We start from the raw sequence: 17367 nt of genomic DNA, 5'->3' as shown, positions 1-17367 counted from the left end.
GGTGGGTGGATCACCTGAGGTCAGGAGTTTGAGACCAGCCTGGCCAACATGGTGAAATGTCATCTCTACTAAAAATACAAAAATTAGCCGGGCGTGGTGGTGGGCACCTGTAATCCCAGGTACTCTGGAGGCTGAGGCAGGAGAATCCCTTGAACCCCAGAGACGGAGGTTTTGGTGAGCTGAGATCGTGCCACTGCACTCCAGCCTGGGCGACAGAGTGAGACTCCATCTCAAAAATAAATAAATAAATAAATAAACAAATCACATAGAAGCTATCAATACAAATATGTTTTCCATTCCCTTACACGTATGTACTCTGTCATTTATATTCTGAATTACATTTCTGGTCACTTTGTTCTCCAGGAAAAGAGAAGCCCAGAAAACTTCTGCCTTGCATAAAACTAAAACTTGGGTTAATGGCTTTAAATAGAAACCGTCCCATCCAGATGGGTAACAGGGTTGACCAGCTCCCACTGTGGTTTCCCAATGCAGTGAAGCCACATGGCTTAAAGCTGTGCTCCGACAGATCTATTGAGCTTATCTTTAGCCAGTGTTATTTTTCACCCCAACACTGCACTGTTCTCCAAACAACAGCTGTGTGTCTGCCTACTTCGTTTGCCCTCTGGATAAATCTAGCCTTTTAGAATTAGATTAGAGCAGGCCCAGCTGTAGTGGGTGGATAATCATCTGCTTTATGAGTGAGGGGAATTTGAAAAGCCTACATGTTTTCTCAAATATCATCTATGGAATAATACTATGGTGTCTGACACATTGTTGATGGCTTTTTAGTATTCAAAGTAGGAATATCCATTAACACTGGAGCATAATTAGAGGATCTAGATGAAGAATTAGAAAGTGTAATTCTAAGAGAGTGAGAATGCTGCCCTCCCAACTTCTCTCTACTTTCCTAAATTCCAGTAGAGTATAAGATTCTGTCCAAATACCTCCTACTCTAAGAGGTTTCCCCAGCCTTCACCAGCAGACGATAACTTTTCTTCCTCTGTAACCTGTGAGTATATGTCTTGCTAGAAGGAGTCATCCATTATAAATAAGAAATTTCTAACAATTAGAGCTGACCAGTGTTGGCACAAACTACCCCGGGTCTTAATGAACCCTCTGTTCCTGGAACAAATTAAACAAAGGTTTGACAAACAATTGCCCACAATGTGCTGGATAAGAATTGAACTTGATGATTTTTAAGTTCTCCTCTCATGCTGAGCTTCTAGGTACTGCGTTGTGTTTTCTGTTGAAATGAAATACAGCTGTTATGGAACACCTTTAATATTTACTTTTGCATGTCTTTTATAGAGAGAAGCCACTCATTTCTTTTCCATGTTTAGACCACCTTGTACAAAATAAGTGTTCAAGAAAATGGATGGATTGGACAATGCCAGATGATTTTTGAAGGGGTCTTAAGAAAGGGAAGGGAGGACAACCTGGAGACAATAAAGCAGATATACAGCAGTGCCATGAAGCACCAGATTTCCAGCATTTAGGACCCCAGGAAGCATGGGATTTCACAGGGAGCTAGAGACACCCTACAACAACTTCATGTTTATTTTACCACTGGGCCTATCCATGTGCAAGAATTTTTGTTGCCACTGCTGAGAAGCATGCAAGACTTGCTCTTATTCTCTTCCTTCTTGTCATAATTCCTGCTTTCTTCCTCAAGGAAAGGATCATTTGAAGGAAACATTAAAGAAACTTTAACAATTGTGGCAAATAGATCCGCAAATTCTGTAATTGCTCCATTTGAATGGAGAAGATTTACTAAATGCAGAATGAACCCTAACCACAGATAAAAACAAATGCATCCAACCCATAACTGGGTGCACAAATGTGCGGCATCTACTGGTGATTAAGAGCTTGGAGGTGGTTGTACTGCTTTTTCCCAAAAACTATAGTCTGTGGACCAAAAGTATTGGCATGACCTGGGGTCTCTAAAAATACAGAATCTCAAGCCTTGCCTCAAACCTACTGAACCAGAATCTGCATCTTAATAGGAGCCACAGGTCACTCATGTGCACAGTCAAGTTTGAGAAGCACTAGCATAAAAGAGGCCTTGTCCCTCGGGAGCAGGACCTATCAGAATCAGCTAGGAAACAGTTACATAAGCAGTCACTTATTGGAGAGTCTATTACGCCCACACTGGGGCTTTTGTCACGCATGAGAATGTGGGGTAACCTTTCAGGAACCTGGGGAAGAAAAAAGGTTCTTGGCTATAACACTTAAACCCATTTGTATCTGTTCTACCTGTATTCATGTGGTCAAAAACATTTTTTTCCAATTTAGCCAGGCAGAGTGGCACCCACTTGTGGTCCCAGCTACTCAGGAGGCTGAAGTGGAAGGATTGCTTGAGGCCAGGAGTTTGAGATCAGCTTGGGCAACATCGTGAACCATGCCCCACCCCATCTCTACAAAAAAATATTCAAAAATTAGCCGAGTGTGGTGGCTCAAACCTGTGGGCCTAGCTACTCACGAGGGTGAGGCAGTAGGAAACCTGAGCCTGGGAAACTGAGCCTGCAATGAGCTGTGATCACACCACTGCACTCCAGCTTTGACAACAGAGCAAGACCTTATCTCAAAAAGATAAAATAAAACTTTTTTTTTGCCATCATTGCCTAAAATTGAAACACACCATCCATACCTTTTATTTAGGTCACACTGGCAAATTCTTTTTAACTATGGTAGAAATAATGCTACAAATGAAGAAAGCTTGAAGACAACCTGTTGATTTCTAGTTTGTATTTTAAAAACCCTGGCCGGGCGCGGTGGCTCAAGCCTGTAATCCCAGCACTTTGGGAGGCCGAGACGGGCGGATCACAAGGTCAGGAGATCGAGACCATCCTGGCTAACCCGGTGAAACCCCGTCTCTACTAAAAAATACAAAAAACTAGCCGGGCGAGGTGGCGGCGCCTGTAGTCCCAGCTACTCGGGAGGCTGAGGCAGGAGAATGGCGTGAACCCGGGAGGCGGAGCTTGCAGTGAGCTGAGATCCGGCCACTGCACTCCAGCCTGGGCGACAGAGCGAGACTCCGTCTCAAAAAAAAAAAAAAAAAAAAAACCCTAATGAATAAGTCAGTTAGAAAGTTTTCAGGATGGGAATATGCTTTGAATTTAGAGTAGTCATATCTGTTATCAAACAAATAGGAGATGGGCTGTGGACGGGGTAATCATTGAGATAAACATTTAAAGCCTGAATATACTACTTACTTTGAATGCAAAAAGAGGATAACTTAATAGTTAAATATATGAGAGTCATAAAAATTACTCTAAAATTTATGTTGCTTCTAGATTAAGTGGTTGACTAAATATAAAATATTCAATATCATAAGACATACTCTCCAAGTTGACTGAAAAGCCACTTAAAATACATTTTGACTTTAATAATAATGAACATGCAATTATTTTGGTGACATTAATAGCTTAATAAAAAATATAATCTATTTATAAGCAAGCAGTAACTGCATCACATAATTTAATTTAAATTTAGTGAGGGTCTGGTGTTCAGGGAAAGGGGAATATTCCTCATTCTAACCTCAAGAACTTTTGATAATAAGGGGAACCACAAAAAAACATTTCCTTAAAAAAGAGAAAATCCTGCCTTTTGCAAACGTGGATAAACCTGGAGAACATTATGCTAAGTGAAATGAGCCAGACACAGAAAGACAAATACTGCATGATCTCAGTTATATGTAGAATCCAAAAACTCATAAAAGTCAAGAGTAGAATGGTGATGGCCAGGGGCTGGGAGGGGTGTGTTGGCAGAAATGTTGGTCAAAGGGTAAAACGTTTCAGTTATGCAGGATAAAGAAGTTTTAGAGACCTAATGTATACCATACTGGCTATAGTCAATACCAGATTGCATACTAGAAATTTGCTAAGAGACCTTAAGTGTTTTCACTAACATGAAAAACAAAAAATAAGCAACTATATGAGGTAATAAATATGTTAATTAGCTCAATTATGGTAATTATTTCACAATATATACAGACATGAAAACGTCTTGCTGTACATCTTAAATATATAACATTTTTGTTTGTCAATTGTGCCTGAATAAAGCTGGGGGAAAAGGAAGTAAGCCCAAAGAAGTCACATCTAGATGAAGGCCAGTTGGTTTCCTAAGTCCCGATTGTGACAGAACACATGAGATCCAAAGTTCCAAGGCTGAATCTGAATTTCGTCACTGTTTATGTAAGCAAAGGATATGACCTTTTTGATCTTCCTTTCCTCATCTTTAAAGTGAAGAAATTATCATATGCTAGGTTTCTGTGAGAGTTTTTCTTATGTTTATTGATCATTTGAATTATTTTATACACCGTATTTTACTTATTTTCTCCCACTGGGTCTTGGTTTTTTCCTTGATGAATTAATAGTATTATGCCATTATGAATAATTTAATAGTAATTAAAATAAATTTTGTATTTGTCTTTTAATTTTATTTTTTACTTAATGAAGTTTTTCATTTTACATGGTCAAACATTTTTTATCTAAGAGTTTTTAATAATTTTTGTAAAAGTCATTTTTCAACTTGAGTAGATATTTTATACTTACTGTCTCCTATTTTTAATCACAGTTTATGTTTATGTCTTATTTTATTAAAAATTATAAAATGCACATTATAAGTAAAACATAATAACATAAATATTAAAAAGTTAGCACACTTCATATTTTGGTTTATTACCCTACAGTCATTTTTCTATGCATATTTTCACTAGATTGAAGTAATACTATATAGAGGTTTTGGGTCGGTTTTTTGACTATCATATTACGAGCATTTCCTCTGCCATTAAAATTCTTCAAGGGAGACCTGATTTTTAACAGCTGCATAACATTCCACTTTTCCTATGTTCCATAATCATTTTGCTATTGTTCTGTTTTTAGGGTATTTCTCATTTGTGTTATAAATAAACTTAATGAACATTCTTTCATGTGAATCTTTTTACCATATTTCATGTTATTCTTAATATAATTTTTTAAAAATAGAATTACTGAATTAGAGAATATAAAAATTTTAAGGCTCTTCCTCTTTTGTGCTGTAAACTCAAAATCGAGGTAAATTATACTAATTTAAAATGTCACAAGTATACATGAAGGTCCATTTGCCACACATCAACAGTGAATACTACCATCCAAAAATATTAAGTATCAGGCAAGATCTGTTCCAAATGGATTTAAAGCATAATGTTTTGACTCTATATTCTTAGAGACATACTTTAAGGGGGAAAAGAACCTTTTTTAAAACAACAAAAACAAGCACCATTTTCTGTAACCTTATTGTAGGTACCTGTGGTGTTGTAGGCATTGTATTCCATGGCTGCTATGTGAGCATATGGTTCAAGGCAAAGGAGTAATTATAATGGTGTCCTTAAAAATCAAAATTTTGGACATGGCATAAAGGAGATGCAGATATAACATCAATAAATTTTGTAAGCTGTGCGAGATGGCCCGTGCCTGTAATTGCAACACTTTGGGAGGCCGAGGCAGGCGGATCACTTCAGCCCAGGAGTTCAAGACCATTCTGGGCACCATGGCAAAAACCCATCTCCACAAAAAATACAAAAACTAGCCAGGTGTAGTGGCATGCACCTGCAGTGCCAGCTACTCAGGAGGCTGAGGTGGGAGGATCCTTTGAGCCCAGGAGTTGAGGCTGCAGTGAGCAGTGATCACACTACTTCACTCAAGTCTGAGTGACGGAGCAAGACCCTCCTCAAAAATAAATAAATAAATAAAATACATACATAACATTTGGTAAAATTCCTGTCATCTTAAAATTGAACAGGAAATATGTGTATGAATTCAAATATATTTTATCTCCAAAAATTTAAAAAACATATTTCCTTGTTCTATAAACTGCAATGACTGAGAAACAATGACCAATGCATAATACAATGAACACAGCAATGCCAATATTGTGGTCTCCAAATGCCTTTCCCACTGAAAAGAACCAGGGCTCTTTGGAGAAGTGGTTCCTTGTAGGAGTGGGACAGAAAAGTTACAAGATAAAAATGGAGCAGCATTTGATGGTAGAAAACAAAGAGGCAGATGTATCAAAATAACTTGCAAGTCATCTCGCAGTGGTCTGTTTCCATTAGTCAAAGAAGGGACAATATGAGCATCAATCAGAATAGTAACACCAGTGGCCTAAAATACGATTTGTATATGTTTTTAAAACAAAACAACAACAAAAAACTCATTCATTATCCTTGGAGAATTCCAGGGAGCCAATGCATTATTTGAAAACTGGTGGCTGGGCGCAGTGGCTCACGCCTATAATCCCAGCACTTTGGGAGGCTAAGGCCAGTGGATCACCTGAGGTCAGGAGTTGAAGATCAGCCTGGCCAACATGGTGAAACCCTGTCTCAACTTAAAATACAAAAAAAAAAAAAAATTAGCTGGGCGTGAGGGCAGGCGCCTGTAATCCCAGCTACTTCGGGAGGCTGAGGCAGGAGAATTGCTTAAACCCGTGAGTCGGAGGTTGCAGTGAGCCGAGTTCTCACCACTGCACTCCAGCCTGGGTGACAAGAGCGAAACTCTGTCTCAAAAAAAAAAAAAGAAAACCAGTAAAAGGGGGAAAATCAAGCATTTTTGTAGGCTTTCTTCTAAAAGTTCTACTGCTGGGTAACCAAAGAATTCATGGGAGAAATTTCTCTTTATTAAAATATTCTAGATAATAAATGCAAAGAGAATGATAGAATTAAAATATCATCATTATGTGACCCTCTAATGAAATATAAATCTAAGCAATGATCACCAATAGCTCCTAACATCAGCAAGAGAAAAAACTTGATAGCATTTGTCATCAAAGGAAGATTGAGACTCCACCTATGTAGGAATGTAAAAAGAAAAAATCAAACTTGAATTATCAAGCCTCTAAATCTAACTTCCAATCTGTAAGAGATAAAGAAGGGAAATTATAGATTAAAAGAGACTCAAAAGGCCTGTTGATCAATTACAATGTATGAATCTTCTTTAGATCCTGATTACAACAAACAAGTTGAGTGACAGAGTGAAATAATGGGAAAATGTAGATACTGATAGAATCTTTGAAGATATTAAATGATTATTTAAATTTTTATGGGTGAAAATGATATTGTGATTATGTTTTGTGAAGGATCCCATCTTTTATGCACACTGAAATATGTATAGGTGAAATTATACCTGAGATTTGCTTCAAAATAATCTAGCAAGTAACAAGGGAAGCAGATGAGGGTATAAATTAAACAAGATTGTCCATAAGGTGATAATTGTTGAAACTTGGGGACAGGGACACAGCATATTATTATTAAACTATTCTCTTTCTTTTTGTATATGTTTGAAGTTTTCCATAATATATATATTTTTAAAGAATGAAACATTTTTGAAGTATCTTTTCAGAGGGAGGAAGAGGGATTGAGTCTAATTACAACCTTCCAGGGAAGAAATTGCATAGTCTGCCCCTTTTTGGAACGTTAAAGAAAAATGTGTGAATTCATAGTCTTCTGGTCATTATGCAAGAAATGTTCTCCTTGAACCAGCATCTGTGCCAACTTCATAAAGAATATTATCATTAAGAGGACAGCATAGCTCTTGCAACCCAGGTGATACTTATTTTCTTGGGTACAAAAATGAAACAGAATACCAAGAACTCTTAAAACTCAACAATAAGAAAGCAACCTGATTTTAAAATGGGCCAAACACCATAACAGACACCTCAACAACAAAGGTATACAGATAGCTAGTAAACATATGAAAAGATGATCTATATCATATGTAATCAGAAAAAGGCAAATTAAAACAACATTGAGATACCATGATGCACCTATTATAATGCCCTAATCTGGAACACTGTTAACACCAATTGCTGGTGAGGATGTGGAGCAATAGAAATGCTCATTAATTGCTGGTGGGAATGCAAAATTGTACAGCCATTTTGGAAAACAGTGTGGTGGTTTCTTATAAAAATAAATATACTCTTACCATATGACTCAGCAATTGTGATCCTTAATAATATATTTACCCAAAGGAATTGAAAACTATGTCCATACAGAAACCTGCACACAGGTGTTTGTAGTAGCTTTATTCACGACTGCCAAAGCTTGGAAGCAACCAAGATGTCCATTACAGGTGCATGGATTAATAAACTGTGGTTCATCCAGACAATGGAATATTATTCAAGGCTAAAAAGAAATGAGCTATCAGGCCATGAAAAGACATGGAGGAAACATAATTGCAAATTATTAAGTGAAAGAAGACAACCTAAAAAGCTTATTTACTCTATGATTTCAAGAATATGCCGTCTGGAAAAGGCAAAATTATGGACATAATAAAAAGAGCAGTGGTTGCCAAGGGTTATTGGGAAGGGAGTGAGGAGTAGGTGGAGCTCAGAGGACTCTTGAGGCAGTGAAACTACTCTGTATGATAGAATAATGATGAATTTTTTTTTACACTTGTTGAAACCCATAGACTGTACAAAAGTAAGTGTGAACCCTAATATAAACTATGATCTGTGAGTAGTTATGATGTGACGGTGTGAATGTACCACTCTGACTGGTAACGTTGAAAGTTGGGAAGACCACACATATGTGGGGTCATGAAGTATGTGAGAAAACTCTGTACCTTTCTCCTAAGTTTGCCATGACCCCAAAACTTCTCTAAAACATTTAACTTAAAAAGATGAAATGGAAGTAAAAATACCATCATTGATGGTTTTCCTTTATTTGCTTTCTGTTGTTTATTTTTTAATATTAAAAATAGAGTATTCTATAATTTAGAAAAAGAAAGCTTATCACGTAACTCTGTTGAAGACTTATAATTATTACCTGCTGTGAACTAAAAAAAAAAAAATAGTTTGCCAGCATAAAAATATGACTAAAAGACATACAATGTCCAAATGGGGCACCCAAGTGCAAGGAGTGAATCCAAGTCTCTCCTTCATGGGTTCCTTCTGATACTTACTGTGGACAAGTTTCTGTGTAATCACAATGGCAAGAGAGCTCCCTCCAACATCACACAGGGAGAATCGCTATCTTTTTCTCTTTTCACTTTTCATCTCAGCAGCACCCAGTCCTGGCACTGTTCGCAACACAGTATCCTCGGGATGCACTAACATCCACGACTCCTTTAGGATCACGGAATCATAAGTGGAAAGATTCTAAGGCTCTGAATCTCTCACAGGGAGAGAAGATTTCAGCATACAAATTATATAGTGTTGAGGTAATTTGCAAGTACACAGTCTCACATTCTTCAATAAACTTGGCACAGGTTTAAAGTCTTAAACCATCTGTTCTTGGATAGCTTCACTTTTATTTCCCTTGGAGGCAGCTGGCCTCTCCTTTGGCCTTGACCCAGAGGTCAATGTTCTTTCTTGCTCAGCCTACCATCATCCCAGGCCTCCTCTGAGTTTCACTTCCACCGATTTCCTAGGCCCTTAGAGAGCCAGGGTCCTTTCCAGCCTGGAGCCCAAGTCAAGTTCACTGCACTCAAATGGAACCTGTTCTAGTAGTTCCAAATGTGAGCTGAGAGTTTTCTGACCAACCTTCCTCTGGAGCCTGGGCAACAACACAGTTTACCTGAGCTAAGCATCCTCCCATGATAAATGTGTTTTGGGTTTCTCTTATTTTTTCCCTTTCCTTCCTTGTACTTCAAAATTTTGCAGAACTTGTAGTCTCCTCTTCTTTATACTTCTGATCACGTACACCTGAGGATTCCCCACCAGCAGCTCACATTCCAAATTGGAATCACAGTTTCTTTGAAAATGCCCAACCTCTCAGTGCACCATTAGACCTATAAAATTGGCCTCAATGTTGAATCCTTACCATAGACCTTTCGGCTCAGTAAAACATGGAGAATCATCTTTCTAAACTTAAATACAGATTTGTGACAGTTGTATGTGCATATTCCTGGTACCCACCCTGATCTCCTGGGGTCCCCTCTTCAGAGGACTGGCCTTGAGCTGCCTTCTGAGTGCTGACCTTCTGCACTCGTACTCTTTACAGAGAAGCAGAAGTGCCTGAGACACTACATTCCTGAGGAAACCCATAGCCAAGTACTGACTTGTGTGGGAGTTTAACAGCCCAGTCTTTGCCTCAAAGAGGGACAAATCTGAGACGTAATATATATTCCCTGTGGAATCACTGTGAGGCTGAGAATCTACCTGAAATGTCTCCCATTTGTCTTCTTTTGCCTTCTCAGTCCTACTTCTTCACCTAAGAGTACATCCTGAATAAATCACAAATATTAACACATGAATTCTTATCTCAGAGTCAGCTTCTCAGTAACTCAACCTAAGAGTCCATGCCGTCAAAATACCAACATGTAATTACAGTCAATGCCTGGATTCTGGAAAACTGATCATTCTAGATTTGGCGAACTTTAGGAGGGAAAGTTTGTACCTCCATTCTAGACAAAAGAAATATATAGAGATAAAATTATCCCACTGTAATGTTTTATATTGTATTTTCTTTGATGATAGCTTTTTAAAAAAAACTTGCATTCAATTTTCACATTTTTAAAGAATCAAAGTTGATGTATGTTTTTTAGCATAAATTTCAAGAAAAGGGAAGGATTTAACTTTTCCATATAATTAGTAGCCTGAATACAGTTTCTTAACCTATAATTAAAGTTTTTTCATGTTACAAACGTGTTTTCAAGTACATGAAAATAATATTAATGAACATTTTTTGGTGAGTAAATTTGCCTTTATTTTTATAATTTTTCAGAATTATAAACATAGCATATTGTAAACATTTTATAGTATGTATAAAAATCTGGAAGGAAATATGCCAAAAGATTATATGGTGAGGCTGTTTTTCTATTTTTCTATTTTTGAGATTTTCATGAAAATATACTATTTTCATAATGACAAATTGTAAATACAATATAGATAATATAATCAAGTGAAATAGAAATGTTTAAAAAACCAAAACTTTCTAAAATAAGTAAGCTCACATAATTTGTATAGATATTCAAGGTATCTCCTACACTAGCTCATTAAAAAAAGTTCTGGATTCTGGATGTTTATATTTAAAAATTACATACTATGTATCTTCCACCTAGTAGATTGCCTAATACTGAAGCATAATTCATATTTGCTGAATAAATGATTTTTATGATAGAAAATTATAGAAGAAAAACAACTTTTATTTAGCTTTGTGTTCATTAGCTGATTAAGCAAAATATTCAATAAGCATCACTAGGATATGAGGCAGAGTTTTTTGGTGCTCATATTACATGTAGAATTTCAAAATTCATATTTACATGTAAAAAAAATCTAAGCAAAAAGGAGTATCTACTTACATAAGCAGACTGAACATTAAACAGAAGATATAAAAGTTTAATATTAGCCATCCTTAAATGCAAACATCAGTACATCAGTGATCTGTTTGAGATTTACATTTATTGTCATAATCTGGTTATCATTTTACATGTTTGGTCACTGCTTACAATATATAGCACAGTTCCAATGAAAGCCTTTAGTCTAGAAGCTGCTTTACACACTGTTGAGTACTTTTGATTTTATTTTCAGACATCTCATGCTTCAAATGTGAGCTACTCTTAACCCATTGGAAAGAACATGGAGATTTTTAGCTAATTTAAGAAATAGAGGACTTCTACTGAGAAAAGAGTTATGTTCTCAGATCAACACTAGATATAAAATGAGGTTGTTAGCCAGGCATAGTGGCATGTGCTGCAGTCTCAGCTACTTGGGAGACTGAGGCAGAAGGGTAGCTTGAACTCAAGAGTTCAAGGCTGTGGTGAGCTATGATTGCACCACACCACTCCAGCCTAGGCATCAGGGTGAGACCCTGTCTTGAAAAATAAAAATAAGCTTAGTGTTGAGGCAGGAATTTCAGTCATTTGTCAGAAGAATGTTCCCCATTATCCTTCTTTTAATTTTTTTCAAATAAATATGTGACATCTCAATATCAATATTCAAAAAAACTGAAACATCTAAAATAGCAAAATGTCACCAAACCTTAGCTTCTGTTCACTTTTCATTTTGTAATCACTGTCAGAGCACATTTTTTGATCAGCTGTTCTGTATTGTAATAGCAAAACCATAGAGAGAGTCATAATTTTCAGTGACATAAATTAGACACCATATAAGCTTTACAGAAAAAAAAAAGGATGATTTAACATTAGACAGGTTACCATGGCAAGACTCTAGATAGTCTGTCTCGGGGGTCTGAACAATAAAATAACTGTCAGTGTGCAGTGGACCCAGGTGGATTCAGGTTCAACTGTGACATTCCTTAAAGATCTTTCGAGTTACATGAGCTTGTGATTATTCATTGAAGAAAGATTTTGTAGCATCTACAAAATTTGACCTCTGCAACTTTAACTTTATGGAAAAAGTTAGACAAACTTATTTTCCAGGCAATGATTTAAAAAGGACAAATATTTATGAGGTACTAGATTGTAACATCTTAAAATGCAAGGTGCAATCAAACACATGAGGTTTTTCTTCACCTAAGAGGTATTTTTACTTGCCTCAGACAAAAAATACATAGTCTAATACACATGGACATTACGGAGATATTTGAAGGGATAGTAAACATTTTATAGCACATATAATTAATGATGTTTTACATGAAGCCAAAGCAAGAAGTCAGTGTGAATGACCTTTGAATTGAAAAATGACAGGCTGAAATGTCTTCAGTAATTATTTTGGCTGCATAAAATCTGAATCAATAAAAGAGATTCCAAAGTTCTTTTACAGAACCCATAGGACTCAATATACTTTGTATTCAATGAAGTCTTGGGCAAAATTATGACAAATCATTTGTATTAAAATACGAAAACTTTTAATTGTGGTCCTCATGCATAGCTCACCTTTGCCACTTTCATGAAGGAATTACAAATCAAACACTTTTTCTTGGGTTATTTTAGTAATTTTGACTGGTATACATAGTCTATGAGAAAAACATAAAGTTTTTTCCTAAGATATTCTAATATGCTTATTTAGCAGTTAATAAATATTCCTTATATTTTTATATCAATTAATCTTTGTTTTGTATTTCTTAGAAATATGAATGAATGCAGCTAGATAGGCCAGAGACAGTGCCAGGCTTTTCACTGTCCATTATTTCTTAATCACACATACAAAACATCTAAGATATTCTCGCTAGTTAAGAGTAGCAGTTTGGTTGAAATTCTAGCATGATTCATTGCCACAGGGATAACATGTAAATCACCCAAGGCACCGAAACTTTCTCCCAGCATGTTGAGGCTTTCTAGCTTTTGCTGTTTGTTCAAATATAAGCAAGTAAGTTGTGAAACTTAGCTCATCTGTGTCAATGGCCAGTTTCCTTTGCCCTATATCCTATCACTTAGAGATTCACCCCAGCTGACTCTTCCAACTCTAGTCCTAGTACTGCCCTTTGTTGTTCTGGCTGCCCAGCAAACTTTTCCACAAAAGGCCAAAACAAATAGGACCATTGACAGACATTACAAAACGGCAGTTACTCTGCCAGCAGACTTACAAACCCTCAGGGGGTCTCCAGTGGTGAACTGAGTCTAACATAAGCCTGGAGCTCTCTGCTGCCAAAGGGCCAGTGCTCTTCTCATAAACAAAAGGTGTACTATAATTTCAGGATGATTTTTCTGACTCATTTATAGATCTTACCCAAGGCCTAAGTATAAGAGAGGTAAAGACAATGTCCCTCCAATAGGAGATGGACTGGTAAATAAATGATTGTCCGGCCTCATCAGGATATCAGCAGCACTCCAAACACACCTGGCTACACCTGTCCAGTAAAAACCCACTGTACAGTACTTTTAAGTAAAATATACTTTACTAACTAAAAATGGGAAACCATCAGAGGACTCTGAGAAAAAGAACTGTGGTTTCAAAAAGTTATTCTAGCTGCTCTGAGGAACATTGGCTGGAGAGGACGAGAATGAGAGTGAGGGGATGAGTCCAGAGGCCGTTGGTATAGGGAAAACAAGATGGTGGCTTGGTTTAGAGTGCTGGCATATAGATTATGCCTAGAAGAAACAATGTTTCATGTTAGAAGAGTTATAGGAAGACCTTCTTTGTGGCTAAAATGACATAGCAGAGCTGGTTACTAAGGCTACTTCTAGTACTCCCAGATACAACTATGTAATCTGTATGCCTATTAGCTAAACTCTCTGTGCCTCAACTTCCTCTTCCATAGAATGGGCAGATAGAAATGCATGAGGTTGTTTTGAGAATTAAAAGCATTAATACATGGAAAGCTATTAGAAAAGAGTTTTACACATAAAAATTATGAAAAAATACCAGCTATTATTATTAACTTTCCATTCCCTATGTTACAAAGTTTCAGATAAGATGGCACAAATCAGTCTGTCATGATTTACATTAAATTATTAAGGTATAATGTAAAAAGAAGGCTAATAAGAAGACATCCTTGTTCTACCCCATTGGTAAATATCGTATATGACGAGCCATTCCTTCTGCTTACTCTGGTCTTACAGCACCATGAATGCCTCTATTCAACATAACTCCATTTCACTCACTGCTGATTTCTGCCCACACAGTCATAATACAGAAAGGGTCTTTAAAGGACACAGACAAGAATTTGTTATACCAACAGCTTTCATTTCCTTTCAGGGAGAAGTTAGGGTATTCCTTCCTCTCTCTCTTTGGAATCTCCAAGGAATCTCTGATGGTGCCCATGTCTCCTCTTCATGTTTCCACTCCTGCTAGGCAGCACGCCTCCCCGCAACCTCTTGTCCCCAGCAATCACTGGGCCGCCCCCATCATGGTTCTAGTTCTCACCTGAGTCCAGTTTGTGGTTTCTGGTAACCACACATTCATCTGATATCCTTCCATTCCAAGAGAAATTAGAGCTCCCTGAAGGATAACCTCTGGGCTGCTTCACCCACATAGAATTTCTGAGTTCCTAATGTATGTCTGGGTTGTTCCCAGTTTCACTTCTCTGTTTTTCATCATCTGAGTGATCAATTCTCCATATTTAATTTCTCGTGTTTGAAAGGCTAAGGGTGATTTCTATTTTCCTGGTTAGACACTAAATGCTATTTGGAGAGTTATATTTGTACTGCCGATAATATTTGTAGAGTTGATCAAGTGAAACACATTGGCAAAGATCAGGGCCCACCATTTACAACATTACATAAACAGCTAGAAGCAGGAAATCTGTTTTGAGTACTTTATCTACCATAAATTTTCAAAATAATATTAAATAATGTTTAAAGTTTTGTTATGAAGATAATAGCTGCTTATATTTTTTTAAAAAATAAGGAAGCTTGAAAAATAAGACTTTAATTACTATTAATATAACTCTCCTATGTTGTTCTTGTGCACATCACAGTAGTGTTTGGACGTGGGGGAAAGATGCAATATTTACATTTACACTAACTAAATTTCACCCTATTAAATGAGCCATTTAAGATCACAGGGACACCAATTTAACACTGAATCAAGATCACAGAACTTGAGAGGGGTGGGAAGAAGGCAATGGGGATTTATTAATCAAGACTCATTTGACCCCTCTCCTATTAACAATGGCAGGGACAGTTACTAAAGAGGAAGACACCAACTTTGTAATCTGGGAGCTTTCTGCTAGCATGGAACAAGAAAAGACAGAGGCAGAGAGCAAAAGAGAGATGAACCCCAGGGGCAGAATGGATGTACTCCTCTGAAATACACTGAGGCATCCAACTCCATTATTCCACTCTAATTCCTGAATAATTTCTCCCCAAAGACACATCTCTTGAGCTATTTCTTCTTATCCAGGAGCACAGAGCACTGATTGTCCTCTGCCTATGACAAAACCAGGATGCTGCTCATGTGACTAATTAAATCTTGCAAAATTAATTATACTCTTCATGGTAATTGAAAAGGCCTCAAAAAATATAAACCAAATGTTACAGGATCATCCGGTTTGAAATAACTTATCTCAAAAGCTATAAAACATTCTGGAATTAGAAAAAAATTAGAGTTTATCACATCTGTCATTTAGCCAACCAAAAAGGTCTATATGCCACCTAACAATAACTATGAATTCGCCTCTAAAAATCATCATTAAAATGCATTTCTCGATTTCTTTTCATTTCTTGCTTTCTTATTAGTCCGTATCTATTGTATCACCTCCAGATTCCAGGAAAGAATCAGATGACAGCCTTATCCTCAAAGGAAAGAACTATCCTGAGTTGCACAAGGACTGCAGACAGCCTTGACTTCTGTACTGACAGCCAAAGAAAAGTGAAGCAAACTCACTGCCCTGTTGGTGAGGACGAGTTGGCAGCTCTCTCTTAACGAGTGAAATCCAAGGCCAAATATTTCTGTAGCTTCTAGTTGCATCAGCCTCACTCCCATGGAGCAGATTTGGAGAGTTTCATTACAAAAAAAAAAAAAATTAAATTAACAATATATTTTACAAATGTCTACTGTAGGTTGTTCAAAATCAGAATATATTATAAAAGTCTATCTCAGTTGGAAGTTAATAATAAGATTGGGTGCGGTGGCTCATGTCTGTAATCCCAGCACTTTGGGAGGCCAAGGTGGGTGGATCACCTGAGGTCAGGAGTTCAAGACCAGCCTGGCCAACATGATGAAACCTTGTTTTTACAAAAATACAAAAATTAGCTAGGCATGATGGTGGGTGCCTGGTGCCTGTAATCCCAGCTACTTGGGAGACTGAGACAGGAGAATCATTTGAACCCGGGGACAGAGGTTGCAGTGAGCCGAGATTGTGCCATTGCATTCCAGGCTGGGTGACAGAGCGAGACTCCATTTCAAAAAAATAAAAATAAAATAATAAAACATCAAAAAGTATTACAAAATTATAAGCAAATTGACAAATACAAAGTTGAGAAAATATATACAGGCATATGGTATAGAGTGTTAGAAATGTGTAAAAGAATCTACTTTCATTATATTACTCATGTATCTGAAAAAAAAATTATTTGAATGGTTTCCATCTTAATTCCTAAACAAGACATATCTCTTGAGCTCTCTTATCCATGAGCATAGAGCAGTTTGCACACTGTGTATGAGGACGTTGCACCCTGTGTATGAGGATACTAAGATGTTACTCTCATGACTTTAATTAAATTTTGTCAAAAATCAGTTATAGTCAACCCTTGAACAACATGAGTTTGAACCGCATGGGTTCACTCATACATAGATTTTTTCTGCCTCCATACTTCTTAGATAGCAAGACCAAGCCCTCCTGTTCTTCCTCCTCCTGTGGCTCCTCAGTGTGAAGACAATGAGGATGAAGAACTTCTTGATGATCTACGTCACCTTAATGAACAGTAAATATATTTTATTTTCCTTATTTTCTCAATAGCATTTTCTTTTCTCTAGCTTATTTTATTCCAAGAACAGAGTATATAATGCATATAACATACAAAATATGTGTTAATTGATTGTTATCAG

The sequence above is a fragment of the Theropithecus gelada genome, chromosome 12, assembly GCF_003255815.1.
Source record: "Theropithecus gelada isolate Dixy chromosome 12, Tgel_1.0, whole genome shotgun sequence".
Lineage (NCBI taxonomy): Eukaryota > Metazoa > Chordata > Mammalia > Primates > Cercopithecidae > Theropithecus > Theropithecus gelada.
This window is presented reverse-complemented; position numbering follows the sequence as displayed.